Consider the following 13,520-nt stretch of genomic DNA (forward strand, 5'->3'; position numbering starts at 1 on the left):
CTTTATTTTACAGTCAAAAAACTCCCAGCAGCCCTGAGGGCACACGCTGGCCACCAGTCACGGCAGGGTGGGACCGGCTAACCTCCACTCAGAACTGAGCCAGCCTCACACACACACCCCGAGCACCAGGCAGTCTGGTTAGGAATCCATTTCATCTTCTGTCTCCATCTCTGTGCTATGAATAACAAGCACTTCTCCGCTGAGGCCGGGAGAAACCTCTCATTTGTTTCTGCAGACATTCCTTTGGCTTTAGCACTCCACTGTTCCCCAGACCACGAAGATATGAATTTAGCAAAAGCAGTCATAATGATCTTTCTATACCAAAACCAGCCTTAACAACATTTTATACAACGTTTAAACGGAAAGGAATGGAAAATACAATACAACGGATCCTCTAAATAAAGCTGTGGTATAGGGTTTAAATTCCCCGAGTCAGGAAATCAACTCAGATGTCTTCATGTGCGCCAAGAGCACATGGGACACAAGGAAACCACACGTAGTCACAAGCCAGAACTGTAATTCCAACGACATGTGTGCAGTGAATGTTGACATGGCTAAAAGTGTTTTAACTCCTGTTTTTACGGTCTTTCTTTTTATAACTATGTTAGTGGTCAGGTAGCTCTATATTCTTCGATCCTTTTTATTTCCAAAACAAGATGAAATTAAGACTCCCTGCACCCGCCTTCCTTCCCCCACCCTCCCCCCCCCCACCCTCCACACCCCCCACAATGCACTTGCCCTGAAGTAAGAAACAAACCCTAGGGTCTTCAGCCTGATAAGAGGCTTTCACAAAAGAACACAGCGAATCTCATGCTCATTGGTGGAAGACTGAATGATTCCCCCACCCCAAGATCAGGAACAGGACTGTGGACCCTGAGAAAGAAGGTACCTACTAAGAACAGCTCCTGGTGGTTAACTGGGCTCAAATTTAAAAGTAGAATCTATCAGCCATTTCTACACAGGGGCCTCTCATGCAAACAGCACTTTAAAAGAGGAGTCTGGCCCTAACTGGTATGGCTCATTGGATAGAGCATCAGCCTGCAGACTGAAGGGTCCCGGTTCGATTCCAGTCAAGGGTATGTACCTTGGTTGCAGGCACCTCCCCAGTAGGGGGTGAGCAGGAGGCAGCTGATTGATGTTTCTCGCTCATCGATGTTTCTAACTCTCTATCCCTCTCCCTTCCTCTCTGTAAAAAAATCAATAAAATATATTAAAAATAAAAAATTAAAAAAAAAATAAAAGAGAAGTCTGCACAGAACTGCCCACCTGTACTGTGTTCCTGCCATATGAGCTGGTCCTTCCTTACAAAGGAGTTCTTGGAATCCCATTTCAACCAATAGGTCTGAGGCTTTCCCCATCCAAACAGAGATTTGCAGTTCTATCCATCAGCATCTTCACTGACCAATAAGAGCAGCTCCATCCTGCCCAATCAGGACAATGCCTTTTGGACTAATTAATCCAAAGATTTGGAGCTTTGGTTTGCATGAGGATGGACCAATCAGGGACCAGGAACAGGGACTTCTGTCTATCTAAGCCAGTGGGCTCAGGGAGCCCACTTTTCCTTTCCACCTAGGGCTGAGATATAAAATCAAATAAACTAATAAATAAAATGGATCCTTTCAGTTTTGAGAGGAACAAAAATAAATACTAGGTCCCACAGACCTAATGGCAGAGTGCTTTTCTAGTTGCTACAATCTCAGAATGCCTTTTGAGAGAAGACATCAGTGCAAGTCTAACCTTTTTCCTACTTTTGATGTATTCTTCTTCCCTCAATTAGGCTAAAATCAACATCAACGAGTTAAAGCCTGAAAGTGTTTGCCTTTACCACACTGTCTAGTGCAAGCTTCGCTTTATAAGTTCATATTCTCTACTTCGAACAGGCTCACCAGCACCTGTGTCCCAGGACAAGGGCCCCACAAGAGCAGAGGCAAGAGCTCCCCACCTCCTGCCCCAGGTTCCCAGAGACCCAGCTGGGGAAGTCCTGGCTGGCAGCAGACCACTGGTGAGGTGCCAGGATTCACAACTGAACTGTTTCGTAATGCGTTTCCATTTTTGCTGAAGGGTCTTTTTCCTCCTGACTATTTTGGATTGTTTTCGTTTTTGTTACAAACTTGGAGTTTTCAGTCATTCCATCTTGGCTGCTGTGCAGGTCTCTGAGGTGGCGCTGGTGAGGACACAGGCCTTGCAGAAGGAAGGAGCAGCAATCCAAACACCTGTCCTGATTTCAGTCCACAGGGAGAGAGGCGAGTGACAGATGAACCTGCTAATTATCGTAGCTTCAGTGATGCTTCAAACACAGGACCTTGCTTTTCAGAAGAAGCTGTAGGTCGTCTGCCCACATTATCTCATTAACTGTAGTAGCACCTCTGTCAGACAAGCATCCAACAATAACATCATCTTCATTTGCAGAGGGCAGAGATTAGGGCGACACGGTAGGTAGGAGTTGACGCAAGTCTGAGACGATGATCCCAAAGGAAAGGAGTGCTCTGTTCCTTCTGACTTCACCAGGTTAGTGACACTCGAGCAGCCCTGGGAGCCTGTGCCCACTCCTTGCGCCCACTGAAAGCAGCGTCCACTCAGCCTTGCTGCTGCCTCACTCCAAGGGGACAGGGGTGAGCCAGTGGTCCCGCCGGCCACCAGCACAGTCCTCTGAGGTGGCTCAATGAGGAGCAGCGCAGGATCCAAAGCAAAGCCAAGACCTAATCAGACAACAGTTTACCCACTGGCGCAGCAGGAAGACAGAGGCTGGGCTGAGCTGGTAAATCCAGAGGACGTGGCCCGCTTGTTCGCAGGCAACCTTCTCAGCTGTCTGCGCAGGAGCTCCAGGTTCTGCTGTAGACACAAGGAAACTATTCTTTCTTGTGTATTATTAGAAAGCCATATTGTCTACAGTGACCTAGAACAGGGGTGGGGAACATCCAGACTGGGGGTCACATGAGGCCCGAGAAATCATTTGGTCTGGCCCTGCCAAGGCAACCGCAGACGGGACTCAAAATTCAATAAATCTAGGAGCGTTTTTTTGTTTTTTTTAAATCCTCACCCGAGGATATTTTTCCATTGATTTTTAGAGAGAGAGTGGAAGAGAGAGGGAAAGACAGAGAAATATTGATGTGAGAGAAACGCATCAATTGCTTGCCTCCTGCAGGAGCCGCGATCAGGGCCTGGGCTGGGGAGGAGCCTGCAACTGAGGTATGTGCCCTTGACCTGAATTGAACCTGGGACCTTTCAGTCCACAGGCCAACGCTCTACCCAGTGAGCCAAACTAGCTAGAGCTAGGAGCTTTTTTCATAGCAACATACATTTATATCAAGTGAATTATACTAAGCGAATGATGTTATAAATATCCAAGTGGCCCTTGGTAGAAAAAAGATTCCCTACCCCTGACCCAGAGTGTCAGGCACTCAGGGGTGTGGCCTGGGTGTTTTCCAGTAACTCCCCTGATTAATAAAGTCTAGAAGGTGCCGACTCGCTTTGCTGAGCTGAGTAATTAATTTCCTTGGGCATACAGGGGGCAAAGCCACAGCGTCTCTACTTACAGACCCATGTGGAATGGCCAATTATGTCCTCAGAAGGTGGTTTACTTGTAATGCATTAGGAAGAAGTGATTTTAATGAAAGTAAGTTGACTTTCACTGTGTTTCCTATCTAGCCAAACTTGAAGCCAAACACCACCCTGAAGAAAATTATTTCAAGCACAAAACCAAAGATCCTGGGACACCATGATACATACATGCACATGCACACATACCACATACATACATGTCATACACATGCACACACCAACCCTTAGCTGTTCACATCTGAAATCAAACATTAATAAGCACTTCATCTGTAGTTGCTACTCCTTCCAGTGTTTTTTGTTTTTTTTTTTCAATCCTCAAAGATATTTTTTTCCTTGATTTTTAGAGAGAGTGAAGCGGGGGGGTGGGGGGGAGAAAAAGAGAGAAACATCAATGTGAGAGAGGCACATTGATTGGTTGCTTCCCACATGTGCCCCGACAGGGGCTGGGTATTGAACCTGCAACCAAGGTACATGCGCTTGACAGGGAATGAAAATTCCTGACCCTCAGTCCACGGACTGATGCTCTAACCACTGAGCAACCAGCCAGGTTTCCTTCCACTGTTTTAAAAGTAACTCACAACATTTTACCATCAATCCCTAAAATCTGCTTCATGACCAATGTCTTTTCATCTTTTCTGGTCTTCAGAACCATCTTAAGAAATCAAGGAAGAATCCAATAAGAGTTACTCAATTAGGCTTCTTCCCACGGCGGGGTGGCCTGGTTCTGCTGGGGGAGGGAGGGAGGTGGTTGGCAACGCACAGGTTCTGTACATGGACTCCTTCTCTGTGAGAACTCAACATGCAACACCAGGCTTAACTGTCCTTCAATTTTGCTCCAGGTGGAAGGAACAGGTGTCCCACAGCCGGAGACGGGCAGTGTGAGAACTACGGCTCTGTGGGCCTGATGACCAGGTCTGCGAGGGATGCACAGCACTCTCACGACAGCAGCTGATCAGGTGCCAAAGGGAACCAGGCAGACCCAGCCCGTCCTGGTTGCTTCTCAGAGACCAGGATCCCCAGGACACACCCACAGCCCCCATCACACCTCCTGGCGCCACAGGAGAGGGGGAGGAGGAGGACAGCTCACACTCAGCAAAGCCCCGATGTGTCAGGCACCATTCTGAGGGACTTCCAAATATTTAATCACCTCAAACCGAGGTTTAACAGATGGGGAAACCAAGGCACAGAGGAGAAATGAAGTAACCTGCCCAAGGCCACATGCCGACAAGCTGAGGAAGCAGGCTTACTTTAACCACTGTGTGTCCAGGGACCCCAGCAGCCCAGCAGCTAGAGGACGCTGGTACTTTAAGGGAGCTGGATGGAAAACACTCAAGTTCTGGGAGCTGAGCTCAGACAGAAAGCTTCACTAAAAATGCTCGGTACCAGCAGTGAATGCCTGGACTCAGTCAATCCTCTTGCTTTATAGGATTTCTACCTCTTCTGAGTTGTGTAGTTGACACTATTTTATCTTAAGTCACCGATCCAGACACAGTACCCCCCGAGAAGTGGGGTGTGAGCTCCCACAGGCCCTCCTGTGGCCCACGTGCTGTCTCTCTCAACTGCACACCCAGGTTCCAACACCCAGAAGATGCTGAGATGCTAGCAGTTCTAGGGTCTGACCACTCCTGTCAGCCTTCCAACCCGGCCAGTGAACAAGCCACATGGCTGTGCCCCACTGGCTCGTGGCCTGGACACGACACTCCAGCAAGAAGATTAGTGTTCTCCTCTCATCAGCCCCTGCAAACTGTGCTGAAGGCCAAGCTGAGCTCTCCCCTCTCCCCAGTCATCCAGCCCCTCCACGTCCCACAAGTCGGCTTCCCACTCTCTCTCAATGAAATCTTTTTCATGGCGTAAGAGGAAGGAGATGGGGGCGGGGAAGTGCCCCACGAGAACACAGGCAGGACAGACTGCACTCGGCCTCTCAGGAGCCTGTTAGGACTGCTGCCTGGTCTCTCTGTGCTGGGGGCAGCTTGTCTGACAGCGGTCAGACTTGAAGGGTGGCTGTGATCTCTGCAGCGACATGTCCCCAGTTCACCGTGGGTCTGATACGAGCAACTTCAGTGCCTGAGCAGAGGCTGTGTGAAGAGCAACCTCCATGGGCTCTGCCTCCCCAGAAACGCTCCTGAGAGCCTCAGGGGAAGCCCCGTCACTTCCAGGAAGAGCGTGGCCATCCATGTGTCCACGTCCCAGCCAACTCCGCAGCCCGGGGCTGTGACACGCTCAGCCTGTATTTACAGGACGCTATAGTGGTGACCCAACAGGACAACTGTAATCAAACAGCTGAAAATAACTGCTGGCAGGAAAGCCCCTACTTAGAGCAGACCCTCCAGCGACTCGCACGGTGGCAGTCAGCAGCCCTGGCTTAGCCAGTGCACCAAGCCAACCGCCCTCTGCCCTTTCAAAGGAGATGGAAGGAGCCCCACACCAGGGGGTGCCAGCCAGGTCCTCAGCCCTTTCCAACTCAGCCATGGGCCCTGCCTCCCTCAGCTGGCCCATTAGCCGAGTCCCGTGCAAACACGGCACAGGCCCTTCCTAAGCAGAGGGTTGCTGGGCTGTACCAAATGCCAACGGGCCAATGTCTCTGCTCCTCTGAGCCTTCCCAGGTGCTGCCCATGTCAGCTGTCCATCACTGCGCCCGCGGGCTGGGAGACGCTCCCCACAGTGACCAGGGTGGAGCCTGGGCCTGCCTCTCCCACTCAGTAGACCCTGAAGACCCCCTAGAGCAGTGGTTGGCAAACTGCGGCTCACGAGCCACATGCGGCTCTTTGGCCCCTTGAGTGTGGCTCTTCCACAAAATATCACGGCCTGGGCGAGTCTATTTTGAAGAAGTGGTGTTAGAAGAAAGTTTAAGTTTAAAAAATTTGGCTCTCAAAAGAAATTTCAATCGTTGTACTGTTGATATTTGGCTCTGTTGACTAATGAGTTTGCCGACCACTGCCCTAGAGCAGCGGTTCTCAACCTGTGGGTCGCGACAGCATCGCCTAAGACCATCGGAAAACACAGATATTTACATTACGATTCATTACAGTAGCAAAATTACAGTTATGAAGTAGCAACGAAAATAATTTTATGGTTGGGGGTCACCACAACATGAGGAACTGTATTAAAGGGTTGCGGCATTAGAAAGGTTGAGAACCACTGCCCTAGAGGGACACGGCTTCACGGGGTCCCCACAGTCATCTCCGTTAGACAAGACCCTCCTTCCAGAGAAGGAGCAGAGCACCAGCTTCAAGGCAGGTTCTAGGACAGTTGGACTGTGGTACCTGGCTTACCTGCCACTGAGTGCACGCGTGAATGTGTACAATTCCACAGTTCCTGGTGCATCTGCTGCCTACTTCCCGAATTTTCCTTACCCCAAAAAGACAAGCCTGGGTGACACAGTGCTCTACACCCCAGCTCGGCCTGTGCTCCCGAAAGGCCGGCAGCATCACCACACTTTTTTGGTGGTCTCTGAAGCTGAGCTCCGCACTGAGGTCACACGGGGAGTGGGCAGGGTCCATTTGGGGCCCATCTGCATAGGATCCCAAAAGAGGCCTTAACCAACCATCCACCCCAACTACAGCCCACCCCATGATGAGCCAAGGCCAGGGATGGCAGACCTGACAGCGCGGAGAGCCAGCTCCCATGGCTATGGGGCTGGTTGTCAGGACACCGAAGGGTGTGCCATGCTGGGTCCACCAACTCCAAGACAAGCAGTTCAGGAGTGGGGACCAGCTCGTCACCTTGGGCGAGGAGGGTCGCTAGCCCTAAGCCTCCCCATTTTCTCGCTCTTATCTCTGTCAGCAGAGAATCTCTTGGGCTTAACAGCTGCAGAGAGGAACTGTGGGAGCCGGGCTGTGACCAGGAGCCCCACCTGGCTTTGGGAGACAAAATGGAAATGTTTGGAGGGGGCGGACCTGCAGCGTCTCTGTGGCTGTGCCAGCAGAGGACATCCTGGGATTGTCAGGGTCTCCCACCCCCAAAACACACACAGCACAGCACTGGCATCTCGAGATCCACAGCTCAGAGAGGTCCCACGCAGGTGGGGGCCAGGTTAGGGTTCCCACCCTCCAAGTCACTGCTGGTGCCCTGGCATGTCCAGGGGAGCTGGCAGGGGCTTCTTCCTGGTCATTTAACTTGAGACTCACCACCTGCCATGCAAAGTCCAAGACACGGGGTCAGCGTGGGAGGATCAGGTCTGAGCACCCAGACGGGTGGGGAAAGCCTGGTGTCTCTGCAGGGATGTGATGACTCCATCCACAAGTGACAATATTTCCTAAGTTATCTGCAGCCTTTAACAGACTAAAGACATTCAGCAGTGTAAGTGTGCCATGGACATTGTATAGGAATTTGTACTTACAGACAGAACTACTTCTTGGAGTTCGACGGTAACTCAGCAAAACATATACTGTTATACTGCTACAGTTTCGGGGGAGTGAGGGATGAAAAAGCTCAGGAGATAGATAGTGGTTGCACAACCATGTGAATGAACTCAATAGTACTGAATCACACAATTAAAAATGGTTAAAGTGGTAAATTTTATGTTACAGGAGCTTTGCCACAATAAAAAATTAGTTATATATTAGTTAATATATATGGTATTAACACTCTCCTTTTACAGGGTAAAGCACTCCCAACCCACTTGTCTGCACTCCGTGGTTCTGTGGAGGGTGCGCTGTGCTGGGCAGGACCACAAGGGCATCCCGTGTACTCACACCACCCCCAGAAATCTTTTTCATGGTGTAGGAGGAAGGCATAAAAAGCTGCAAACTCCACTGTCGGTCCCACCCAGTGCCCTGTCTGCATCTGTTAAAGGCCACAAAGTGCCTCAGTGTTTATGAGAATCCGGGTGCAGGTGGAGGCTCGGTGCTGAGTCACTTTCCCACAGGAGAGATGGAAAGGACAGAGATACAGGGGAAAAAACAGGAAGACACACCACTGTGCAAGAGGAAATCCCAATCTTGCTTACGCTGCTGGAAAAGAAGAGGTCACGATGGAAATTTTTATATCTCTGGACTCCAAACTGGTGCAGGTAACATCCCTTACACAATGAGCTACTCTACACTAATGGGCCATGGAGTCCACTGTTTCCCAGGAGGGACCGTTGTGGTGACAGACCAGGAGCTGCGTGTTCACTGGGCTCTGTATGTTGTGGTGCAAAGTTAGGGCTGGCTGGCTGACTGGGCACCGTCGTCCAGGTCAAAGGGCAATGAAGGAAGGACTGGCCTTTTGGAAGGTGCCAGAGGCCAAAACCTCTGTGCTGACATCTGTGGCCAACCACCTTCCACAAGTGCCACAAAGCTCGAATTTAACCCTGTGTTCCCCAAAGCCCAGAGGGGCGGGCACTTCTCATTCTGCCATCCTTCAGCGACATTTAATAAAACATCACACCAGGTTTTAACTCCATGCTCTCCAGACTCAGCAGGTCCCGCCTCTCAAACTGCACGCCTACTGCAGGAGACACTGAGCAGTTTAAGCCTCTCTCAAACCTCCCCCTTGTCCCCATCAGACTCACCACCACCTGCCTGCAGGCGCTCCACTGACCTGACAGTATCTAGACATGTCCAACACAGTTTATAACAATGAAAAATTGGAAGAGTTGAAATATAAATTAATAAAGAATTGGTTAAATTTTGTTACCTTCATACAACTGATATGTCCATTAAAAGGATCAGATAGCCCTGGCCGGTTGCTCAGTAGTTATAGTGTCAGCCTGCACACCGAAGGGTGGCTGGTTCAATTCCCGGTCAAGGACCCATACCTCGGCTGCAAGTTCCCCAGCCCAGGTAGGGGTGCGTGCGGGAGGCAACCAATCAATGTCTTTCTCTCCTCCCTCCCTCTCTTCCTCCCTCCCTCTCTTCCTCCCTCCCATCTCTCTCTCCTCCCTCCCTTTCACTCTCTCTAGAAATCAATGGCAAAAATATCCTTGGGTGAGGATTAAAAAAAAAAGAAAGGATCATATATATCTACATATATGTACAGAAAGTCAAAAACATAATTCTAGGTTAAAATAATCTCTACAGGACACATATTATGACCCCGTTTATGTGCCTCGAGGTCCCACAGACTGTCCGCACCACGGGTCTGGAAGGGCTCACCAAAATGGACACAGTGATCACCTCAGGGCAGTGTTGTTTCCACATTGTTTGAATTTTCTTTTATGAAGATGTTATAAACAGAAAAGACTTTTAAAAACAAACAGTTGTACAAATAACTTAATGACATAGGACATGGTTGTTTATATGATGTTAAGTTTTTTAAATGCATGAATCCAAATTATAAATTATACTACCGGCTTGAATATGTAAAAGTACGTATGACTAGAAAATAAGAAAAAAGTAGAATCCAATTCCGTTGTGTAAGCTCTGGCTGGAGGGGAAGAGGCAGAGCCCAAACTCAGGTGGACTGCACTGGTCACAGCCTGCAGACCGGCCCTTAGGACAAGGCCTGGATTCTGTGGACAGTGGGCGGCTGGCCTTTGTTTTCCTTTTCACAAGCTGCATCAGCACATTCTCTCCCCATCACTCCCACTCCTGGGGGGGAGGGAGATGCCGGGTCAGGCATTTTGTTTTCTGCATGTTCCCACGGGAGGCAGTGGGAGAGGTTTTGCCCTTTTTTCAATTTAAAAAAAAAAAAGAAGAAAAGAAAAGAAAGAAATTCTCCAAATACTCAAACTTCCAGGACACAGTGACAATTAAAGAAGCAGACGTGTCTCATGAAAAAGCTCCAGATTCCAGGGAACAGGGACATGAGGAGCCCAATCCAGCAAACCTACACCTTTACCCACAACTCAGAGAGCCTCGACAGCCTGGGCCGCATCTGAGGAAGACTCAAACAGGGTGGGGATGCAGAAATTCAGTGGTGGCAGCTTCAATTCCTGCTACACAGGGAGCCCCCAACTTAAAACCAAACACATCTCCAACTACTTTTAATACAGAATCCAAGAAAAGCCACCATAATCAGGATTCGTATGCCTGGTAACAAGATTCTGCCAATGTCTAAACCAAACTCTCAATAATTCTATACATTTGACTTGGAAGAACACGCCTTAATTACTTTTTCTGGCAACTCGCTTAAGTGGAATCACAAGCAAACACACCCCTCCTTCTCGGCCCAGCTCCCAATCATGCAACTTCTGATAAATCAAAAAGTTTATAAATGTGTCTTCCTCATTCGAGAAACCCAAAGAATTGCCAGAGAACAGTTAACAGATACATGCATGTGTGCTATATTTAGGCTGGTTTAAAAGTAAACAGTTCAGAGTACTCTAATTGTTCTGAAAGTCTTGTAGTATAATGAAGACTTCATCAACCTCCTCTTGATGCCCGGGCAGTGGTACCCCAGGGACAGAGAGCAACTGAAATTCAATTAGGGTTCCATTCCACCTCTACTCCTGGGCTGGGGTCCGAGAGGTAAAGAGGCCTATCTCTTAAATAACTAGAGTACAGGGCTGGTAGTTGAAGTAATTATTTGATGGGTATTTGCACTTCCTGTTTATTCTGCTAAAATTAGAAAGAGACACTCCAAGTATCTCTGCTGGTCTTGTCCTGCCTTCTCTCTGGCTGGGCCAGCTTCCTGGGAAGGACAGGCGTCCGCAGGGCACAGAGAGACGAGCTTCCCTAACACTGGCTGGGTCTGTCGTCCAAATATGCACATGGGACTCCCGATTCTGCCTCTATGACTACTTTATTCTCTTACTAAAATGGGCAAAGCATGAAGTGAAAGGCATAATAACATCTGTTATTTAATCCAGGGAAAACCCCACAGCTTTTAGCAGTAGCCCAGCCTGGACCGAGGGCTGCAGAAAAGCCTGTAGATGTGAAGCCAAAGGGGTGGTCCTCTGCCCCTCGGGCAAAAACGCCACCCAGCGTCCTAGGAAAAGTCCCCTGACTGGTTCCTGGCCTGTTGTCCGAGCTCCCAAATGCTGACTGCAACAGGGTCCTTACCCCAGTGCCCAAGAACCCTCAGCCATCTCATAATGCTTGTGAATGTCTTCTCGGGATAGCATTTTAAAGGCATAAAGTAAAATACATGGGATTACGGAGGAAATGATCCCTTTGAAGACAATTATCAAAATATTAAAGCAATTATGTACACAATATCCATAGGGGAATTGGTTCAGGATCCCACCCCCACCCCCCAATATAAAAATCCACAGATGCTCAAGTTCCTTATATAAAATGGTTTAGTGTTTGCATTTACCCTACGGACATCCTCCCATACACTTTAAATCATCTCTAGGTTACTTATAACACCTAACACAATTTAAATGCTGTATAAATAATTGTTACACTGTATTGTTTAGGGAATGACCAGGGAAAATCAGCACGCGTTTAGTATAGATACAACCATTGCAGGAGCCTCACTGTATAGCACATCAGCAAAAAACAAAACATTTCCCCCCCAAATATTTCCGATCTGTAGTTGGTTGAACCCATGGATGTGGAACCCACAGACATCGAGGGCTGACTGTATGTGATTGCTCACTCACACGTTAAATAACAATCTGTACCATTGTTGTAAAATAATGACTAACTATCGATGATATTCAAGATATCTGGCTACCACTAACACGATATGAACATGTCTGCGATTTCTATTGGCAGGTCCTGCCGATCCTGGGCAGGGACACTGACTGCTGTGAACACGGGGACGACTTCCTGCGTCAGCCGGAAAACACCCCAAGGTGGGTGCCTCAGCTGAGGACAAGAGGGCCCGCTGGTCACAGTCAGGGAGCAGGTGCTGGAGGGGCAGTCTCAGGTGCTCCGAGCTCCTGCTGCCACACGACAGAGAAAGGCAGGGGCTGTAGGTGCTAGGTTCATGCTGAGAACAAGAGGGGTCGGAACCGTAAGCCAGCTCGTTCATCTCTGGGCTATTTCTCTGATGCCACAGGAAGGAGGAAAAGTAAATAATGAAGACAGGATGCAGGACCTTGGCCCTGCAGAGAGGCAAAGCCATGGAAGTTAATGGAACCCCACCTGCACCCACAGATCCGGAGCTTCCCGTGTCACCGTGCCAGGGAATCAAGAGCGAGGGTGCCAAGTGTCATGAGGACGGGCCTCGTAAAGGGCAGGCAGTGCCTCTGTCCTGCTCCAAGCCCAGCCCCACACGCAGCGGTACAGAGACGCGTTCCCTTCCCACAGATGACAAAGCCCGTGTCCTCTGTAGTCCACGTGGCGTCTCACACCCACTGCTCACCTCCCACACCAGTGAGCCGACAGCACGACCTGTGCGGGCCGAGTTGTGGGACGAGCCAGCCCTGAGAGCAGCGAGCAACCACAGCAGAGAGAGCGGATGGGCAGGCGGGCGCCTCAGATAGCGCATTTGGGACCAGGCCCTCCTGAGAGGGGGCGCGAACACCTGCCCACGAGATGTGTGGTGGGGGCCGCAGGGGCAGGGAGGATGCAGCAGCCACAGCACAGCCAGGGCCTGCAGAGGCAGAAGAGGGTCCTACGCCTCAGCCACTCCCCCAGGCCACCTGAGGAAGTGACAGCTGTGTTGACGTCTGGGACACAGAGGCGGAGCTTTCTGATCTTGTGCCAGAAAAAAGTCCAGAGTGAGGTCAGCGGTCTCCTGGTGCTCCCTCTCCACATGCATTCCCTCCGTCACTACAAACAGGATGTGACAGCTCATTCACGGGGCACTGACCACCGGCCAGTGTGCTCTGAGCTGTGCACGTGCTGCACTCACCTCAGGACAACCTGCGCAGGAGAACAGCACCTGACCCACCGAGCCCCAGGCCCCGCGTCCCCGAGGGCATCCCCCAGCATCGTGGCTGTGGCTGCTACTTTTAGTGGGTGCTTAGGCTCTGCCCCCATCCAGAGACCGGGACCCGTCCCCTCCTGCTAAGATCAAAGTCACAGTAGCACGCACATGGGCTGCAGGTCTTCCCGAGGCCACTCTGTTCTTTCAAGGCACCCAGTGCTCACATGTGACAGGTGCCCTCGGAGAAGGGAGGCAGTCATGACCAAGTCAACCAG

General features: G+C 50.0%; 1 protein-coding gene across 1 annotated transcript in view; it reads right to left on the minus strand.

The window, feature by feature from the left end:
- The window catches only part of PARD6G (par-6 family cell polarity regulator gamma), a 67,282-nt gene that overhangs the window by 26,362 nt on the left and 27,400 nt on the right, over window positions 1-13,520 (minus strand). The window lies entirely within an intron of this gene.

This window comes from Plecotus auritus (assembly GCF_963455305.1).
Source record: "Plecotus auritus genome assembly, chromosome: 8".
Classification (NCBI taxonomy): Eukaryota; Metazoa; Chordata; class Mammalia; order Chiroptera; family Vespertilionidae; genus Plecotus; species Plecotus auritus.